This window comes from Staurois parvus, unplaced genomic scaffold (assembly GCF_062004578.1).
Source record: "Staurois parvus isolate SC_StPar_1 unplaced genomic scaffold, SC_StPar_1.0 ptg000385l, whole genome shotgun sequence".
Taxonomy (NCBI): Eukaryota; Metazoa; Chordata; class Amphibia; order Anura; family Ranidae; genus Staurois; species Staurois parvus.
Genome location: NW_028318181.1, coordinates 1790898 through 1812326, shown reverse-complemented (window position 1 = coordinate 1812326; position 21429 = coordinate 1790898). Strand labels below are relative to the sequence as shown.

General features: G+C 45.6%; 1 long non-coding RNA gene across 10 annotated transcripts in view; it reads right to left on the bottom strand.

The window, feature by feature from the left end:
* Positions 1 to 21429, bottom strand: part of LOC149455897 (uncharacterized) — a 363195-nt gene that overhangs the window by 160934 nt on the left and 180832 nt on the right. For 9 of the 10 annotated variants that reach the window (XR_016314014.1, XR_016314016.1, XR_016314010.1 and 6 more), the window contains one exon: positions 1823 to 1965. This is a non-coding gene — a long non-coding RNA (uncharacterized LOC149455897). Of the gene's footprint in view, positions 1 to 1822; positions 1966 to 6141; positions 6231 to 21429 lie in introns of those variants that run through there. The other variant, XR_016314019.1, reaches the window with a different exon arrangement.

Genomic DNA, 21429 nt, shown 5'->3' with positions numbered 1-21429 from the left:
TTTTTTTCCCCTGACAGCATTTTGCAGTGAAGGACCCTTGCTCTTTCTGTGGAAGCAGCAGTTGTTCTGCAGAGGACAGACCTATAGCTTTGGGATCAGCGACACTCATGCACCTTGCAGATTGGAGAGTTCTGTCTCTGACTCAGCAGTGGGTGTATCAGATCTCTGAAAGGCAACCGTTGCCTCCACACAGCGAGAAAGGGTCCTTCTCAGCAGCATTGCAGGTAGTGGACCAAACTAGGGATGCACCGAAATTTCAGTGGCCCGAAGCGTTTCTGCCAAAAACACCCCTTTCGGCCGTCGGCCGAAATGAAAAAAAGCACCGATACGGGTGCCAAAAAAACCCCGCCCCTCGCTGCCGCCACTCGGGAGTTCTCAGCCTCACCTGAGAAACCATCGATCCCGGCGCTGGGCATAGAGATGAGTGAAGGAAAGATGGCCTCCACTCATCTCTATGCCCTTGGAGGACCGGAGCGATGTCACTTCCGGTTACGGACATTTTTTTTTTTTTAAAGTACTAGATCAATGGGTTTTTTTTTGATCCAATTCTTTACATTGTAAAGGAGAGATGTTGGGTCTTATTGACCCCATATCTCTCCATAAAGAGGACCTGTCACTAATTATTTCTATCACAGGGGATGCATGCATTTCTTGTGATAAGAATAAAAGTGATAACAATTTTTTTAAAGGGACAGTGCAAAAAAAAAAACAAAAAAAAATAAATAAATTAAAAAAAAGTTGAAAGTGTCCCTGTCACCCCACGTAGTGGTGAACGCATATGTAGGCCATGTCCACATATGTAAACAATATTCAAACCACGTGTGAGGGTATCGCCACGAACATCAGAGCAAGAACAATAATTATCGCACTAGACCTCCTCTGTAACTTTACACTGCTAACCTGTAGAAATTTTTACAGCATCACCCATGGAGATTTTTTAAGTACCGCAGTTTCACACCATTCCAAGAGCGTGCACAATTTTAAAGCATGACATGTTGGGCATCTATTTACTCGCCGTAAAATTCTCTTTCATATTTTACAAAAAAATTGAGGTATATATTGTTGTTTTTTTTCTAATCAAAGTGTATTTTTTTCAAAAAAATATATATTCATGTTTAAAAATTGTGCATTTCGGTTCTCGGCTAAGTGCATTTTGAATTTTCATTTTCGGCACCAGAATTTTCATTTCTATGTACCACTAGACAAAATATTTTTTTTTTGTTACAATACTTTTGTTTTGAAGCATCCAAAATGTATTTAGCTGATTTAAATTGAAGAATGTGTTGACTTTTACATTTTCAAAAGGAAAACAGATATGGCAATCCCCTGTAATTGTCTCAAAACAGCAACTTAAAGTGATTCTAAACCCATTTTATTTTCTTTAAAATAATAAACATGTCATACTTACCTGCTCTGTGCTCCCCTCGGGTCCCTGGCTCCTCCCCCTTTGCCAAGTGTCCTCATAGCAAGCCACTGGCTATGGGAGCACTCGTGCAGGTTCACTGCAGAGCCAGCTCTGAGTGTCTATTGACTCACAAAGCACAGCCTAGCCCGGCTTCCTCCTCACTGGCCAATGGCTCCCGCTGCTGTCTCTGAGCCAAAGACAAAGGAGAGAACAGAGAGATGGAATATTGATTTTTGCTAAAATGTCATCTATCCTTCTAGTGTATGATCTGAAATTACTAAGAATAAAAAGGAGCTCTGGATAGGCAGTGGATTGCTGCTGACAATGTAAGTGTGTTTTGGTTATAGAACTAAACTGCCCGAGTGATGCCTGCTGTAGTACTCTAGTGATAAAACATGAAAAGGAACCATGGCTTACCTTGCGCCTATGATCACCAGGTAATCCAGTAACCTGAGAAATGGCTTTTTCTTCTGCCCCATGGTCCCAACTTCTTACTTAATCATCTCACACACTGCTTAGCTCACTGGACCATCACTGATCAAGGAGAAACCAGCAGAAACCTTAAACCAGGAGAAAAATACACAAAAAGAAACAACAAAATATATAAATACATTTCACACATACCAGCCTTTATATAATATTAACCTCAAACATATGGCTGAAATATTTATACAGGTCTTATCTGACAAAGGACTTATATTTCTATCCCTCCAGTCCTGAAATCTACACAGCTCTGCCACACAGCACAGTACTGTTTGTCAGAGCAGGAACCCCATTTTTCTCTGCTGCAGATAACTAACACTTACAGGTCTTGCCTTTCCCCTAGCCTATGACTGAACAGTAAAGAGAGAAGCAGAAAGCCGAATCTTTCTGTCACTTCCCCTTCTCCTCCTATCAGCACATGAGCACAATCAACTGGTCCCTTGCACTGCTGCAGCACCCCCCCCCTTAGTCTGATCTCTGCTGACTTCAAGAAGCTGATAATAAATCAAATTTCAGTTACTGTTTGCATTTAAAAAAAAATAATTTATAGATATATTAAAGGGAGCTCCACCAAAAGGGGCAGCTCTGTTTGTCTGCCTCCTACCCCCTCCACTGCCACATTTTACACTTTTTTTTGGGGGGGGGGGGGGGAGCGGGTCCCTGGTTCTAGCATGCCCTCCTCCTTCCCCCCACAGTCTTCTAGGACACTTTACAGGTCCAAGAAGACTGCCGGACCATTCGGGAGGTGCAGTACACCTCGTGCAGTGGGCACCCAGCTGTGAAGCCAAAAGGTGTCACAGCTGGGTGACCACAATTAAGATGTCAGTTCAAGGGGGGGGGGAGACAAGCGGGTGAAGGGACGGCATAGGCGAGAACATCACTGATCCTGCTAAGAAAGAGTTCAATGTTTTAATAGGGGTATAAAGTAGAACTATAGGCAACATTTCTTTTTCATTTTGGACATTTATAACCCCCGTCAGTTTTATTTTTTGCCATCTGTGTCCCATTGGGGAGATTTACCTTCACTTCCTGTCCCATAGCCAAAACAGGAAGTCAAAAAAATCCCTGAAAATTAAGGGAATACTTTGGGGTCCCTCATTGGAAGATTTCCCCTCTATTACTTTTCTGGGGACAACACAAAATTTGGGATTTTCTTTTACATTTACCTTCCATGATAATGGCAAACAGGACACATAGAGAGGGGGGATCTCTCAGGGACAAAGACAGCAATAAAAACCTGACAGGTGTTCTAATCCCTCTCCTCTCTACCCCCCCAAAAAAAAAAAAAAAGTTTTTCCTTTAGTTATACATTAAGGCTTTCTAATCCCAAGAATTAAAATACTCCATAATACTTGCTGCCGGTATTCTCACCTTCCAAAGCCCTTTAGTTCACGGGTAAGTTCACCTTTTGATAAAAAAAAATAAAAAAATGCACATTTTATATGCAGGTAAAAAAATGTGCATTATTTTTTGCTGCCGAAGCCTGGAAAGCATTGCACCAGCGATAGGCAGATCACTGATGCCATGCAGGTCTCCTGCAGATCTGTCAGTACATCTGCTCACCCCATACAGGATGTACAAGCAAGCAGATATACTGACAGAAAGACTGAATGAACTATCCCAGTGCTCCACAGTGCCGTGGTAGTTCATTGAGAACTACAAACTGACAGCCGCTAAGTCTGTCGGGACTAGTAGTTTCTCATTCACAGAGGAGTGATGTGACCAGGCAAATGGAGCCCCGCACGGCCACATTTTTTAAACATTTGACAGCTATCGGGGAGAAGATCGCTCACTAGCTGACAAAGCTGGTGATCTGCAGGGAGCGGGGGCCAGTGCTTTCATAACATGTTACACTCTGAATATGGGGGTAACATGTTACAAAAGGTGAATTAACCTTTAACCACTTGCCCTCCAGAGGATTTAACCCCCTTCCTGAGCAGGCCATTGTTTTGCATTACGGCTGGTCAATGATACGGTGGTATTTGATTGCCTATGCATTTTTATTTTTTGCACAATAAAAAAAAAAAAAAGTGACGATTTTGAAAAAAAAAACCAATATTTTTGACTTTTTGCTATTAGACATTTAGACATGTCCAGTAAAAATTTTTTAAAAATCACATTTCATCACAAATTTAAGCCAAAATGTGTTCTGCTCCATGTCTTTGCTATAAAAAAAATCCCAATATGTGTAAATTAATTGGCTTACGTGAAATTTATAGTGTTTACAAATGGCGGTATATATACTGGGTTTTATTTTTTGTTTTTTACTAGTAATGACGGCGATCAGTAACTTATAGCGGGACTGCAGTGGGCATTCTGACACTGGGTGGAACTGACCTGTTTTCACTGACATCCCTAAGAACACCAATACAGTGATCAGTGCTAATAAAAACCACTGACACTGTACTAATGGCAGCTGGGAGGAAGGGGTTAACATGTGGGGCAATTAAAGGGTTAACCTGTGTTCTGTGTTACTATGGGGCTGTGTGTTAGTGCTCTGCACAGCCATGCAAAGCAGTGGGCAGGAGCTGACAGGGGAGAGAACTGTTTTGTTTACAAACCATTCCCCCCCCCCTTCACTGTCGGAGATGTTCGGCAATCACCGTGTGCCGGTGAGTAAACACCGACTGGGACCCGGTGACTGATAGCTGCAGCCGCGAATGGTGACGCGGGTAGGGCACATGGGCGCCCCCTACCTGGAAATGCAAAATCAGGTATATACACGTGATTTTGTGCACCCGTGCCGTCTTGTAGCAGTACTTCTGCTATGGGGTGGACGGGAAGCGGTTAATACAATACTGATGTTTACCTTCCTGGGGACACCTCTGGCACGTGTGCATTCTAACGAATATTCTCAGTATCCTAAAATGCTGCGATGTGAAGACACCTTTGCTCTAATGACATGATCACAGATCTATAGTATAGGTTCTCACTCTCACAAGCCTTCCTCTGTTTACTTCCCAAAACACCATGTGACAAGCAACATCACAGGGGCTGTGTCATCACTTAGGCTACTTTCACGCTGACTTGCGGCAAAAACACATATGCATATTTCACACGTTTATACCACGGTTGCTGTGCGTTTTGTGGTGTGTGTTAAATGTGTTGCATTGCAAAGCATATTGGTGAATAGCTGGTTGTTAAGGACGTCATCAGGTACTGGCTTCTTAACCATTTGACAACCAGCCTATAGCCGAATAAAGGCTACAGCGCAGTTGTCCAGTTCTGGGAGGGCGTCATACGACATCCTCCTAGAACGCGCCCTCCCGCGTGCCCCTAGCAGCGCGCATCTGGTGATCTCCGTGATTGCTGAGTACCAGCAATCAGCCATCTGCTGATTGCTGGTACAAAGCTTTACAGGCTCCTGAAACAAATAAATAAGTGCACATTTTTTTTTCACCAGAAAATTTTAAAAAAAAAGTGCTTTTATTCATAAAAAGTGAACTTATCCTTTAACTAGCAGCTATTGATTGGCTGTGAAGGATGCCGGTGGGCGGCCACTTCTTAACAACCAGCACATTTCTGCCACATGACCTAAAAAAACGCACCCTGGGTGAGGACTGGTTACACTCTGAGGGCCGGATGACACCAGGACGGCCCAGGAATGCGGCACTGAAAGACTTGTGGAAGAAGTGGGAGGACTGGAGAACTCGGACACTCAGGGCATTGTTGGCCACAACTTGGGGGCCAGTCACACAGTTTTGTTTTTCTTTTATTTTGATTTCAGTGAGCTGTACCCTGTGCAGGCCTGGGGGGGGTCAGCCACAGTCTGCCTCCCCAGTGTTCTGGGGGAAAACTGGGGGAGGCAGGTGGAGGGAAACACTGGGCTGGGGGGGGAAACTGGGGGAAAAGGTGGGGGGGGGGAAAAGCTAAGGGGGCGGAGGGGGGGATAAAGCTAAGTGGGTGCGGGGGGGATAACCCAGAGGGTGTGGAGGGGGGGGATAAAGCTGAGGGTGTGGGGGGATAAAGCTGGGGGGGGATAAAGCTGAGGGTGTGGGGGGGATAAAGCTGAATGGGGCGGGGGGGATAACGCTGAGGGGGAAATTGGGGAGACGCTGAGGAGGCAGGTGGGGGGGACGCTGGGGGGCAGGTTGGGGAGCCCCAGCTATATCTGTGCCTCTTATTCCCCCACCTTCTCCAGACATGACCTCCTATCAGACTTTTTATACAGACAATCCCCCCAGCCTTCTCCACAAAGCCCCCCGGCCTCCTCCATCCACCTACCCAGCTCTCCTGCCCTCTGTCCTCCTCACCTGCTCAGCTCAGCTCCCCCCGGGAGGCCATCATCCCCGCCCCGGCCGTTCCTTTCCTGTTCCCCTCTCAGCTGCTCCTCTCCTCCGCCTCCCATAGACTTTACATAGCTAAAGATGGCCGCCGTTTTCTCTGTATAGAGCCGACTGGGAAGGGAGACATCTATGGCGAGGAGCGGTATTACACCTGAGAATGCCATCTTGTGGCAGAACTCAATAATAACCATTGAATGGCCCCAATCCTGTGTAATTCAGTGTTCTTGCAAAGATCACTTATTGTTATCTCACAAATATATTCCTATAGCCAAATTTGCCACGCTAACTCCTCCCACAGTTTTTACACTACAAAGACAAGTAATATATCAAAACGTGCGGATTGTTCCCGATCGGATTGCTATTACTTTGTGGAACGTTTCGCCGAATCGTTCACGAAATATCGCGGTTTTTGTGGTGAAATTTTCCCATAGGAATGAATGGTGCAACTAGAGTGAGAAATGACAAAGCTACAGTATGGAAGGAAAAATCAGAACATGATTTGTAAACTGCCATCACTATGTCATTTTCAAGCCCACCTACACATATCTTATATCAAAACGTTCAGCTAACCCTGCTGTCACTAAAAATGTTCACGGCTAAGCCATAGTTCTGATAGTTTTCACAATATGACCATTTGTTTGCAACTCACCCCTCCCATTGACTTTCATTGAAACTTCACTCACAGTCACCTGAAATTTTAAGGGACATTTTTAAACTGCGACTGTGCATTCATTTTTAATATTTCAGACACATACTATACATCAAAATTTAGGTCTGGTTCTTGTGATTCTAACAATATAAACCTTTTCACGGTAGCATTTATACTTTTAAAACTACAAGTGTTTGAAGATGGCAATCGCCAGTGAAGTTGGCAAGTTGGAGCAGTGTGTATATAAAAATGCCTCTCAGAGTGAGTTGCCATAGCAACCCAGCTGTGTCAACAGAGGCTCCGCCCACTCCTCTGCCCTTGCTGTAGAGTGAGTTGCCATAGGAACCCAGGTGTGTGAGCAGCCAGCAGAGTGACAAATGCTACTCCGCCCACTGCACTTGTAGACTACTGCTGCAGGCAAGAACACAATTTCCCCAGAAATTGTACCTTTTCTACTTAATATTAGATATATTTAAGCTGTTTTCAGGTACTCCGGCATCAATTACTACCAGGATGCCGAGATCTTCACGGCGTCCATCTCGTGGAAGGCCATCACGTCAGGAGGGCGGAGAGTCTCCCATAGCTCATCGGACGAGGTCCAGAGCGCAACATCGGCAGAGAAGGGAGGACGCCGCCATCAGCCGAAGCCGATCTCCAAGAGACCGCAACAGGGCTGCTGAGCACCACCCAGAGCCACAGGGAGCTCTGACCATGGAGCCACAGGGAGCTCTGGCCATGGAGCCACAGGGAGCTCTGGCCATGGAGCCACAGGGTGCACCAGCCATGGAGCCACAGGGTGCACCAGCCATGGAGCCACAGGGTGCACCAGCCATGGAGCCACAGGGTGCACCAGCCATGGAGCCACAGGGTGCACCAGCTATGGAGCCACAGGGAGCACCGGCCATGGAGCCTCGCGGCGAGGAGCAGGTAATCTGTACCATTTGTTTAGCAGATTGTGAAGATGGAGACGCCAATACTACCCTACCCTGCGATCACCAATTCCACAACCGCTGCCTCCAACAATGGGTTGAACAGAGTGCTACCTGTCCCATGTGCCGGGCGAACATTCCTATCGTGCGAGGGAACCAGGATTTCAACCGTATGAGAGAGTTTCTAGATGACAATGGAATCGACTACGTGATCGATGAGGAGAATGGTATTATAGAGATCTATTATTAATATTATCAGCTTAGATGTATTTATTGTATTATATATTTTAAGAGTTTTCCTGTCTTGTAGAAGTTATAGTATTTAATGCTTTATAAAACAACCCAAAAAAACAAAAAAATTAAAAAAAAAAACAAAAAAAAACAAAAAAAAATATAGTTGTTGAATATTATTATTAGTATTATATATTTTAAAATATGTTCTTTATTGTAGTAGTCTAAATATTATTATTATACTGTATTTATATAGCGCCAAAAGTTTGCTCAGCGCTGTACATTACAATGGGAGACAATACATGAGACAATACAGTAACAATACAATAAAATACATGAGGGGTTCGAGGGCCCTGCTCCTTGGAGCTTACAATCTAGGAGGGAGGGGAGAGTGGTACAGGAGGAAATAGCAGTGGGGGATGGAGTGGTGGGGGGAGCGGAGGAGATCAGCAGTTAGGTGAGGGCGGGGTAGGCTTCTCTGAAGAGATGGGTTTTCAGGGTGCGCCTAAAGGTGAGGAGGGTAGGTGACAGTCTGATGGATTGGGGTAGTGAGTTCCAGAGGATGGGAGAAGCCCTGGAGGCGGGCATGGGAGGAGGAGACCAGGGAACTAGAGAGTAGGAGGTCTTGTGAGGAGCGGAGAGTGCGATTTGGGTGGTAGATGGATATCAGGTCGGTGATGTAGTTTGGGGCAGTGTTATGAACAGCTTTGTACATCAGTGTTAGTATTTTGAGTGTTATGCGTTGGGCAATCGGAAGCCAGTTGAGGGATTGGCAGAGGGGGGTGGCAGATACGGAGCAGTTAGTAAGGTGGATGAGTCTGGCCGCAGAATTCAGAGTAGACTGAAGCAGGGTTAGCCTGTGTTGGGGTAAGCCGACAAGGAGGGAGTTACAGTAGTCAAGTCGTTATATGATAAGGGAGTGAACGCGTTGCTTTGTAGTTTCTGGAGTTAGGAATGTGCGTATTTTGGAGATGTTGTGGAGGTGGAGTCTGCATGAATTTGTCAGCGATTGGATCTGGGGCTGGAAAGACAGATTGGAGTCTAGAATGACACCAAGTACTCTGGCTTGCGGGGTAGGGCTGATGGTGGTGTTGTCGGTCGTGATGGAGAGGTCGGGGGGGCGCGGGCTGGGGGGAAAACTAGGAGCTCGGTTTTGGCAAGGTTTACTTTGAGGAAGTGAAGTGACATCCAATCTGAAATGTCGTTCAGAAGGCTAGTGATTCGGGCGGAGACTGAAGGGATGAGGCGAGGGGTAGAGAGATAGATTTGAGTGTCATCGGCATAGAGATGGTAGTGGAAGCCATGGGAGTTTATCAGGTGACCAAGGGAGGAGGTGTAGATGGAGAAGAGAAGGGGCCCGAGGACAGAACCTTGGGGGACCCCAACAGAGAGGGGGAGTGAGGGGGAGGTTGCAGCGTTATAGGTAACGCTGAAGGAGCGTTGTGATAGATAGGAAGAGAGCCAGGAGATAGCGGAGTCTCTGAGGCCGAAAGAGTATAGTCTTTTGAGGACGAGGGGGTGGTCGACCATGTTGAAAGCCGCGGAGAGGTTGAGGAGTTGTAGCACTGAGCAGTGGCCATTGGCTTTAGCGGTTAGCAGGTCGTTGGTGAGTTTGAGTAGGGCGGTTTCAGTGGAGTGTAGAGGACGGAAGCCAGATTGTAGGGGATCAGGAGGTTAAAAAATAGAAAACATAAAACAGTGCAGCGCTACAAATTCCTATACAAATGAACATATATTATATGCTAATCCAATATATCTTATCCCTTGTAAGAATATAGTACTGTGGTCACTCCCAGTGACATCTAAAATACTAAGTCCTTGAGTGTCCTAATAAGTGAAACACAACAACTCTTCATGCAGGTGCTCCAAACTGAGTGTGAATCCACAGTGACAGGGGTGCCCCCTCACCTTCCTGCCCAGGCCCCTCAGGACCAATGAGCTAAAAGTGCCTCTTTATGTTCCTCCAAAACCATGGAATCCTCCTCAGCAGTAGTGGTGGGACTCTCCTCCTCTGGTAGGTTTTGTGTCCAGTTAATACCTCCCGGTACTAGGACAGGTGCCTCTCCATAAGCATCCCCAGTAAAGCCAAAAGATCCAACATAGTGTAAAACCGTTTACTTTATTAAAAGCCACACTACAGTTGTCTACTCACACTTATGCAGCTATTCATCAGCGTTTGTTACACCACACCATAGGTGTACTGCCTGTGTGGATCCTAATAGGGTGCACCAAGATGGCACCCACGCTGGATATGACGTCACTGCGCGGTCCGTTTAGGCCCCTCCCACTGGTGTATCTACGCGTTACGTCACGATTGGTGCACGTGACTTCCTCAGGATATCCTGAGGAAATCACGTGCACCAATCGTGACGTAACGCATAGATACGCCAGTGGGAGGGGCCTAAACGGACCGCGCAGTGACATCATATCCAGCGTGGGTGCCATCTTGGTGCACCCTATTAGGATCCACACAGGCAGTACACCTATGGTGTGGTGTAACAAACGCTATTTTAGATGTCACTGGGAGTGACCACAGTACTATATTCCTACAAGGGATGAGATATATTGGATTAGCATATATTATATGTTCATTTGTATAGGAATTTGTAGCGCTGCACTGTTTTATGTTTTCTATTTTTTGACTGTGTTTGGTGCCTGGGTTGTGGCACTTAAGTGCTGGCTGCTTAGCGTTTTATCGGTATAATAGCACAGGGGGTACTATATATTAATAGGATCAAGGAGGTTGTTGTCGGTGAGGTGGGAGCTTAAGCGATTATAGGCAAAGCGCTCAATGAGTTTGGATGTAAATGGCAGCAGGGAGATGGGTCTAAGGTTGTTCAGGTCAGTGGGATCCAGGGAGGGTTTTTTAAGTATGGGAGTGATGTGCGCGTGCTTCAGAGTGGAGGGGAATGTGCCAGTAGAGAGGAAGAGATTAAAGATGTGAGTGAGGGAGCGTAGGATGGAGGAGGAGGGTGATCGTAGGAGTTGTGTGGGGACAGGGTCAAGGGGGCAGGTGCTAAGGCGAGCTTCAGAGATCTTAGTGACCTCTTGGGTGGTAACGGGGTCGAAGGAGTGGAGTGTTGAGGGGGTTTTAGCGTGAGGAATGTTGGGTGGGGTGGAGGTCTGGACAGTGGTGAGGTTGAAGGAGAGGAGTGTCGAGGGGGTTTTCGTGTGAGGGATGCTAGGTGGGGCGGAAGTCTGAGCAGTGGCGATGTCCCTGCGAATTGCGTCGATCTTGCTTTGGAAGTGGTTAGCAATCTCGTGGGCGGTGAGTGAGGTACTCGGTGGAGGTGGGGGCAGAGAGAGCAGGGAGTTGAAGGTGGAAAACAGCCGGCGAGGAAAATATTTATATTTGTTGGCACATTTCATGTGTGCCCACCATTAGAAGTGGGTGGATGCAGGGAGGTTTCTAATGGTGGGCATACCACCACACACTTTTCCTTGAAGAGATATTTCAATTATAAAGTTGTTTTATTGAGTTAATGTTTTATTGTTAACCATTGTTGATTTCTTTGCAGGAATGTCAAACTGCAGCACTGACCTGTTTATTCTGACAGCAACAGGGTCTTGCTTTCAGAATAGACATAAGTAGGTGTGTGCAGTGCTGTCGGATGAGATTTTTCATCCGCAGTTAAAAAAAAGAGCATATATGCCGAAGCATGGGGGCCTGGGGTGGCCAGTGGGTGGATGGCCCCTATGCTTCGGTATATATATTTTATATTTGTTGGCACATTTCATGTGTGCCCACCATTAGAAGTGGGTGGATGCAGGGAGGTTTCTAATGGTGGGCATACCACCACACACTTTTCCTTGCAGAGATTTCTTCTCTTTTTTTTCATTCAGCCCACAGGCTGCATAAAGAAAAAAAGAACATAGCATATACACCCAACAAGGACCAGCGACGTACTGGTACACCACTGGACTTTGAATGGTTATACCAGGGTGATGCCTGCAGCTGCAGGCATCATCCTGGTATCATTTTTTTCAGCCGGCGATGGGCTTTCATGTAAAAGCATTCCTAGTGGCTAATTAGCTGCAGAAAATGCCCCCCTCCCCCTCCCTGAGATAGCATTAACAGTGATCAAAAAAAAAAATTAAAGGGACAGTGTAAAAATAATTAAATCAGAAAAAAAAAAGGAACCTCGCCCACCCTCACCTGCGGTCGACAGCGTTGACCCTGTGCCAGTATAGAAACAGCGATTGCACCATGCAGGTGAGGTATCGCCACGAACGTTGGATCAAGGGCAGTAATTATAGCTCTAGACCTCCTCTCTAAATTTAAAATGGTAGCTTGTAAAGGCTTTTAAAGCGTTGCCTATAGATATTAAAAATGTATGCAATTTGTCGCCATTGCACAGGGCATGCGCAATTTTAAAGCATGTCATGTTTGTTATCTATTTACTCAGCATAGCATCATCTTTTATATCATACCAAATAACTGGCCAATATATTGTGTTTTTGTGCATTAAAATGTAAAAAAGTGTATATTTTAAAAAACAATTGCGTTTGAAAAATCGCTGTGTAAGTACTATGTGAGATAAAAAGTTGCAGCACCCACCATTTTATTTACTAGGGTGTCTGCTCTAAAAAAATATATAATGTTTGGGGGTTCACTTTAATTTTCTAGCAAAAATACAGATTTTTTTAATGTGAACAAAAAGTGTCAGAAAAGGCTTGGTCTTCAGGTGGTTAGAAGAGTGAGTGATGTGTGGCATAAACTTCTAATGCTAAGCATAAAATGCCCCAAACCCCCAAAATGACCCCTTTTTGGAAAGTAGACACCCCAAACTATTTGCTGAGAGGCATGTTGAATCGATAGAAGAATTTATTTTTTTACCACAAGTTTTTGGAAAATGACAAAAAATTACACAAAATTGTCATTTAAATCGTTTCTTGCTCACACATGCCATATGTATATGTGGAATTACTCCCCAAAATACATTCTGCTACTTCTCCCGAGTATGGGGGTACCACATGTGAGAGACACGGGCTGGGGGGAAAACTAGGAGCTCGGTTTTGGCAAGGTTTAATTTGAGGAAGTGAAGTGGCATCCAATCTGAAATGTCGATCAGAAGGCTAGTGATTCGGGCGGAGACTGAAGGGGTGAGGCGAGGGGTAGAGAGATAGATTTGAGTGTCATCGGCATAGAGATGGTAGTGGAAGCCATGGGAGTTTATCAGATGACCAAGGGAGGAGGTGTAGATGGAGAAGAGAAGGGGCCCGAGGACAGAACCTTGGGGGACCCCAACAGAGAGGGGGAGTGAGGGGGAGGTGGCAGCGTTATAGGTAACGCTGAAGGAGCGTTGTGATAGGAAGAGAGCCAGGAGATAGCGGAGTCTCTGAGGCCGAAAGAGTATAGTCTTTTGAGGACGAGGGGGTGGTCGACCATGTTGAAAGCCGCGGAGAGATTGAGGAGTTGTAGCACTGAGTAGTGGCCATTGGCTTTAGCGGTTAGCAGGTCGTTGGTGAGTTTGAGTAGGGCGGTTTCAGTGGAGTGTAGAGGACGGAAGCCAGATTGTAGGGGATCAAGGAGGTTAAAAAATAGAAAACATAAAACAGTGCAGCGCTACAAATTCCTATACAAATGAACATATAATATATGCTAATCCAATATATCTTATCCCTTGTAAGAATATAGTACTGTGGTCACTCCCAGTGACATCTAAAATACTAAGTCCTTGAGTGTCCTAATAAGTGAAACACAACAACTCTTCATGCAGGTGCTCCAAACTGAGTGTGAATCCACAGTGACAGGGGTGCCCCCTCACCTTCCTGCCCAGGCCCCTCAGGACCAATGAGCTAAAAGTGCCTCTTTATGTTCCTCCAAAACCGTGGAATCCTCCTCAGCAGTAGTGGTGGGACTCTCCTCCTCTGGTAGGTTTTGTGTCCAGTTAATACCTCCCGGTACTAGGACAGGTGCCTCTCCATAAGCATCCCCAGTAAAGCCAAAAGATCCAACATAGTGTAAAACCGTTTACTTTATTAAAAGCCACACTACAGTTGTCTACTCACACTTATGCAGCTATTCATCAGCGTTTGTTACACCACACCATAGGTGTACTGCCTGTGTGGATCCTAATAGGGTGCACCAAGATGGCACCCACGCTGGATATGACGTCACTGCGCGGTCCGTTTAGGCCCCTCCCACTGGTGTATCTACGCGTTACGTCACGATTGGTGCACGTGACTTCCTCAGGATATCCTGAGGAAGTCACGTGCACCAATCGTGACGTAACGCATAGATACGCCAGTGGGAGGGGCCTAAACGGACCGCGCAGTGACGTCATATCCAGCGTGGGTGCCATCTTGGTGCACCCTATTAGGATCCACACAGGCAGTACACCTATGGTGTGGTTTAACAAACGCTATTTTAGATGTCACTGGGAGTGACCACAGTACTATATTCTTACAAGGGATGAGATATATTGGATTAGCATATATTATACGTTCATTTGTATAGGAATTTGTAGCGCTGCACTGTTTTATGTTTTCTATTTTTTTACTGTGTTTGGTGCCTGGGTTGTGGCACTTAAGTGCTGGCTGCTTAGCGTTTTAACGGTATAATAGCACAGGGGGTACTATATATTAATAGGATCAAGGAGGTTGTTGTCGGTGAGGTGGGAGCTTAAGCGATTATAGGCAAAGCGCTCGATGAGTTTGGATGTAAATGGCAGCAGGGAGATGGGTCTAAGGTTGTTCAGGTCAGTGGGATCCAGGGAGGGTTTTTTAAGTATGGGAGTGATGTGCGCGTGCTTCAGAGTGGAGGGGAATGTGCCAGTAGAGAGGAAGAGATTAAAGATGTGAGTGAGGGAGCGTAGGATGGAGGAGGAGGGTGATCGTAGGAGTTGTGTGGGGACAGGGTCAAGGGGGCAGGTGCTAAGACGAGCTTCAGAGATCTTAGTGGCCTCTTGGGTGGTAACGGGGTCGAAGGAGTGGAGTGTTGAGGGGGTTTTAGCGTGAGGAATGTTGGGCGGGGTGGAGGTCTGGACAGTGGTGAGGTTGAAGGAGAGGAGTGTCGAGGGGGTTTTCGTGTGAGGGATGCTAGGTGGGGCGGAAGTCTGAGCAGTGGTGATGTCCCTGCGAATTGCGTCGATCTTGCTTTGGAAGTGGTTAGCAATCTCGTGGGCGGTGAGTGAGGTACTGGGTGGAGGTGGGGGCAGAGAGAGCAGGGAGTTGAAGGTGGAAAACAGCCGGCGAGGAAAATATTTATATTTGTTGGCACATTTCATGTGTGCCCACCATTAGAAGTGGGTGGATGCAGGGAGGTTTCTAATGGTGGGCATACCACCACACACTTTTCCTTGAAGAGATATTTCAATTATAAAGTTGTTTTATTGAGTTAATGTTTTATTGTTAACCATTGTTGATTTCTTTGCAGGAATGTCAAACTGCAGCACTGACCTGTTTATTCTGACAGCAACAGGGTCTTGCTTTCAGAATAGACATAAGTAGGTGTGTGCAGTGCTGTCGGATGAGATTTTTCATCCGCAGTTAAAAAAAAGAGCATATATGCCGAAGCATGGGGGCCTGGGGTGGCCAGTGGGTGGATGGCCCCTATGCTTCGGTATATATATTTTATATTTGTTGGCACATTTCATGTGTGCCCACCATTAGAAGTGGGTGGATGCAGGGAGGTTTCTAATGGTGGGCATACCACCACACACTTTTCCTTGCAGAGATTTCTTCTCTTTTTTTTCATTCAGCCCACAGGCTGCATAAAGAAAAAAAGAACATAGCATATACACCCAACAAGGACCAGCGACGTACTGGTACACCACTGGCCTTTGAATGGTTATACCAGGGTGATGCCTGCAGCTGCAGGCATCATCCTGGTATCATTTTTTTCAGCCGGCGATGGGCTTTCATGTAAAAGCATTCCTAGTGGCTAATTAGCTGCAGAAAATGCCCCCCTCCCCCTCCCTGAGATAGCATTAACAGTGATCAAAAAAAAAAATTAAAGGGACAGTGTAAAAATAATTAAATCAGAAAAAAAAAAAAGGAACCTCGCCCACCCTCACCTGCGGTCGACAGCGTTGACCCTGTGCCAGTATGGAAACAGCGATTGCACCATGCAGGTGAGGTATCGCCACGAACGTTGGATCAAGGGCAGTAATTATAGCTCTAGACCTCCTCTCTAAATTTAAAATGGTAGCTTGTAAAGGCTTTTAAAGCATTGCCTATAGATATTAAAAATGTATGCAATTTGTCGCCATTGCACAGGGCATGCGCAATTTTAAAGCATGTCATGTTTGGTATCTATTTACTCAGCATAGCATCATCTTTTATATCATACCAAACAACTGGCCAATATATTGTGTTTTTGTGCATTAAAATGTAAAAAAAGTGTATATTTTAAAAAACAATTGCTTTTGAAAAATCGCTGTGTAAGTACTATGTGAGATAAAAAGTTGCAGCACCCACCATTTTATTTACTAGGGTGTCTGCTCTAAAAAAATATATAATGTTTGGGGGTTCACTTTAATTTTCTAGCAAAAATACTGATTTTTTTAATGTGAACAAAAAGTGTCAGAAAAGGCTTGGTCTTCAGGTGGTTAGAAGAGTGAGTGATGTGTGGCATAAACTTCTAATGCTAAGCATAAAATGCCCCAAACCCCCAAAATGACCCCTTTTTGGAAAGTAGACACCCCAAACTATTTGTTGAGAGACATGTTGAATCGATAGAAAAATTTATTTTTTACCACAAGTTTTTGGAAAATGACAAAAAATTACACAAAATTGTCATTTAAATCGTTTCTTGCTCACACATGCCATATGTATATGTGGAATTACTCCCCAAAATACATTCTGCTACTTCTCCCGAGTATGGGGGTACCACATGTGAGAGACACGGGCTGGGGGGAAAACTAGGAGCTCGGTTTTGGCAAGGTTTAATTTGAGGAAGTGAAGTGACATCCAATCTGAAATGTCGTTCAGAAGGCTAGTGATTCGGGCGGAGACTGAAGGGGTGAGGCGAGGGGTAGAGAGATAGATTTGAGTGTCATCGGCATAGAGATGGTAGTGGAAGCCATGGGAGTTTATCAGGTGACAAAGGGAGGAGGTGTAGATGGAGAAGAGAAGGGGCCCGAGGACAGAACCTTGGGGGACCCCAACAGAGAGGGGGAGTGAGGGGGAGGTGGCAGCGTTATAGGTAACGCTGAAGGAGCATTGTGATAGATAGGAAGAGAGCCAGGAGATAGCGGAGTCTCTGAGGCCGAAAGAGTATAGTCTTTTGAGGACGAGGGGGTGGTCGACCATGTTGAAAGCCGCGGAGAGGTTGAGGAGTTGTAGCACTGAATAGTGGCCATTGGCTTTAGCGGTTAGCAGGTCGTTGGTGAGCTTGAGTAGGGCGGTTTCAGTGGAGTGTAGAGGACGGAAGCCAGATTGTAGGGGATCAAGGAGGTTAAAAAATAGAAAACATAAAACAGTGCAGCGCTACAAATTCCTATACAAATGAACATATAATATATGCTAATCCAATATATCTTATCCCTTGTAAGAATATAGTACTGTGGTCACTCCCAGTGACATCTAAAATACTAAGTCCTTGAGTGTCCTAATAAGTGAAACACAACAACTCTTCATGCAGGTGCTCCAAACTGAGTGTGAATCCACAGTGAAAGGAGTGCCCCCTCACCTTCCTGCCCAGGCCCCTCAGGACCAATGAGCTAAAAGTGCCTCTTTATGTTCCTCCAAAACCGTGGAATCCTCCTCAGCAGTAGTGGTGGGACTCTCCTCCTCTGGTAGGTTTTGTGTCCAGTTAACACCTCCCGGTACTAGGACAGGTGCCTCTCCATAAGCATCCCCAGTAAAGCCAAAAGATCCAACATAGTGTAAAACCGTTTACTTTATTAAAAGCCACACTACAGTTGTCTACTCACACTTATGCAGCTATTCATCAGCGTTTGTTACACCACACCATAGGTGTACTGCCTGTGTGGATCCTAACAGGGTGCACCAAGATGGCACCCACGCTGGATATGACGTCACTGCGCAGTCCATTTAGGCCCCTCCCACTGGCGTATCTACGCGTTACGTCACGATTGGTGCACGTGACTTCCTCAGGTCATCCTGAGGAAGTCACGTGCACTAATCGTGACGTAACGCATAGATACGCCAGTGGGAGGGGCCTAAAGGGACCGCGCAGTGACGTCATATCCAGCGTGGGTGCCATCTTGGTGCACCCTATTAGGATCCACACAGGCAGTACACCTATGGTGTGGTTTAACAAACGCTATTTTAGATGTCACTGGGAGTGACCACAGTACTATATTCTTACAAGGGATGAGATATATTGGATTAGCATATATTATACGTTCATTTGTATAGGAATTTGTAGCGCTGCACTGTTTTATGTTTTCTATTTTTTGACTGTGTTTGGTGCCTGGGTTGTGGCACTTAAGTGCTGGCTGCTTAGCGTTTTATCGGTATAATAGCACAGGGGGTACTATATATTAATAGGATCAAGGAGGTTGTTGTCGGTGAGGTGGGAGCTTAAGCGATTATAGGCAAAGCGCTCAATGAGTTTGGATGTAAATGGCAGCAGGGAGATGGGTCTAAGGTTGTTCAGGTCAGTGGGATCCAGGGAGGGTTTTTTAAGTATGGGAGTGATGTGCGCGTGCTTCAGAGTGGAGGGGAATGTGCCAGTAGAGAGGAAGAGATTAAAGATGTGAGTGAGGGAGCGTAGGATGGAGGAGGAGGGTGATCGTAGGAGTTGTGTGGGGACAGGGTCAAGGGGGCAGGTGCTAAGGCGAGCTTCAGAGATCTTAGTGACCTCTTGGGTGGTAACGGGGTCGAAGGAGTGGAGTGTTGAGGGGGTTTTAGCGTGAGGAATGTTGGGTGGGGTGGAGGTCTGGACAGTGGTGAGGTTGAAGGAGAGGAGTGTCGAGGGGGTTTTCGTGTGAGGGATGCTAGGTGGGGCGGAAGTCTGAGCAGTGGCGATGTCCCTGCGAATTGTGTCGATCTTGCTTTGGAAGTGGTTAGCAATCTCGTGGGCGGTGAGTGAGGTACTCGGTGGAGGTGGGGGCAGAGAGAGCAGGGAGTTGAAGGTGGAAAACAGCCGGCGAGGAAAATATTTATATTTGTTGGCACATTTCATGTGTGCCCACCATTAGAAGTGGGTGGATGCAGGGAGGTTTCTAATGGTGGGCATACCACCACACACTTTTCCTTGAAGAGATATTTCAATTATAAAGTTGTTTTATTGAGTTAATGTTTTATTGTTAACCATTGTTGATTTCTTTGCAGGAATGTCAAACTGCAGCACTGACCTGTTTATTCTGACAGCAACAGGGTCTTGCTTTCAGAATAGACATAAGTAGGTGTGTGCAGTGCTGTCGGATGAGATTTTTCATCCGCAGTTAAAAAAAAGAGCATATATGCCGAAGCATGGGGGCCTGGGGTGGCCAGTGGGTGGATGGCCCCTATGCTTCGGTATATATATTTTATATTTGTTGGCACATTTCATGTGTGCCCACCATTAGAAGTGGGTGGATGCAGGGAGGTTTCTAATGGTGGGCATGCCACCACACACTTTTCCTTGCAGAGATTTCTTCTCTTTTTTTTCATTCAGCCCACAGGCTGCATAAAGAAAAAAAGAACATGGCATATACACCCAACAAAGACCAGCGACGTACTGGTACACCACTGGCCTTTGAATGGTTATACCAGGGTGATGCCTGCAGCTGCAGGCATCATCCTGGTATCATTTTTTTCAGCCGGCGATGGGCTTTCATGTAAAAGCATTCCTAGTGGCTAATTAGCTGCAGAAAATGCCCCCTTCCCCTCCCTGAGATAGCATTAACAGTGATCAAAAAAAAAATTAAAGGGACAGTGTAAAAATAATTAAATCAGAAAAAAAAAAAAGGAACCTCGCCCACCCTCACCTGCGGTCGACAGCGTTGACCCTGTGCCAGTATGGAAACAGCGATTGCACCATGCAGGTGAGGTATCGCCACGAACGTTGGATCAAGGGCAGTAATTATAGCTCTAGACCTCCTCTCTAAATTTAAAATGGTAGCTTGTAAAGGCTTTTAAAGCGTTGCCTATAGATATTAAAAATGTATGCAATTTGTCGCCATTGCACAGGGCATGCGCAATTTTAAAGCATGTCATGTTTGGTATCTATTTACTCAGCATAGCATCATATTTTATATCATACCAAATAACTGGCCAATATATTGTGTTTTTGTGCATTAAAATGTAAAAAAGTGTATATTTTAAAAAACAATTGCGTTTGAAAAATCGCTGTGTAAGTACTATGTGAGATAAAAAGTTGCAGCACCCACCATTTTATTTACTAGGGTGTCTGCTCTAAAAAAATATATAATGTTTGGGGGTTCACTTTAATTTTCTAGCAAAAATACAGATTTTTTAATGTGAACAAAAAGTGTCAGGAAAAGGCTTGGTCTTCAGGTGGTTAGAAGAGTGAGTGATGTGTGGCATAAACTTCTAATGCTAAGCATAAAATGCCCCAAACCCCCAAAATGACCCCTTTTTGGAAAGTAGACACCCCAAACTATTTGCTGAGAGGCATGTTGAATCGATAGAAGAATTTATTTTCTTACCACAAGTTTTTGGAAAATGACAAAAAATTACACCAAATTGTCATTTAAATCGTTTCTTGCTCACACATGCCATATGTATATGTGGAATTACTCCCCAAAATACATTCTGCTACTTCTCCCGAGTATGGGGGTACCACATGTGAGAGACACGGGCTGGGGGGAAAACTAGGAGCTCGGTTTTGGCAAGGTTTAATTTGAGGAAGTGAAGTGACATCCAATCTGAAATGTCGATCAGAAGGCTAGTGATTCGGGCGGAGACTGAAGGGGTGAGGCGAGGGGTAGAGAGATAGATTTGAGTGTCATCGGCATAGAGATGGTAGTGGAAGCCATGGGAGTTTATCAGGTGACAAAGGGAGGAGGTGTAGATGGAGAAGAGAAGGGGCCCGAGGACAGAACCTTGGGGGACCCCAACAGAGAGGGGGAGTGAGGGGGAGGTGGCAGCGTTATAGGTAACGCTGAAGGAGCGTTGTGATAGATAGGAAGAGAGCCAGGAGATAGCGGAGTCTCTGAGGCCGAAAGAGTATAGTCTTTTGAGGACGAGGGGGTGGTCGACCATGTTGAAAGCCGCGGAGAGGTTGAGGAGTTGTAGCACTGAGTAGTGGCCATTGGCTTTAGCGGTTAGCAGGTCGTTGGTGAGTTTGAGTAGGGCGGTTTCAGTGGAGTGTAGAGGACGGAAGCCAGATTGTAGGGGATCAAGGAGGTTAAAAAATAGAAAACATAAAACAGTGCAGCGCTACAAATTCCTATACAAATGAACATATAATATATGCTAATCCAATATATCTTATCCCTTGTAAGAATATAGTACTGTGGTCACTCCCAGTGACATCTAAAATACTAAGTCCTTGAGTGTCCTAATAAGTGAAACACAACAACTCTTCAT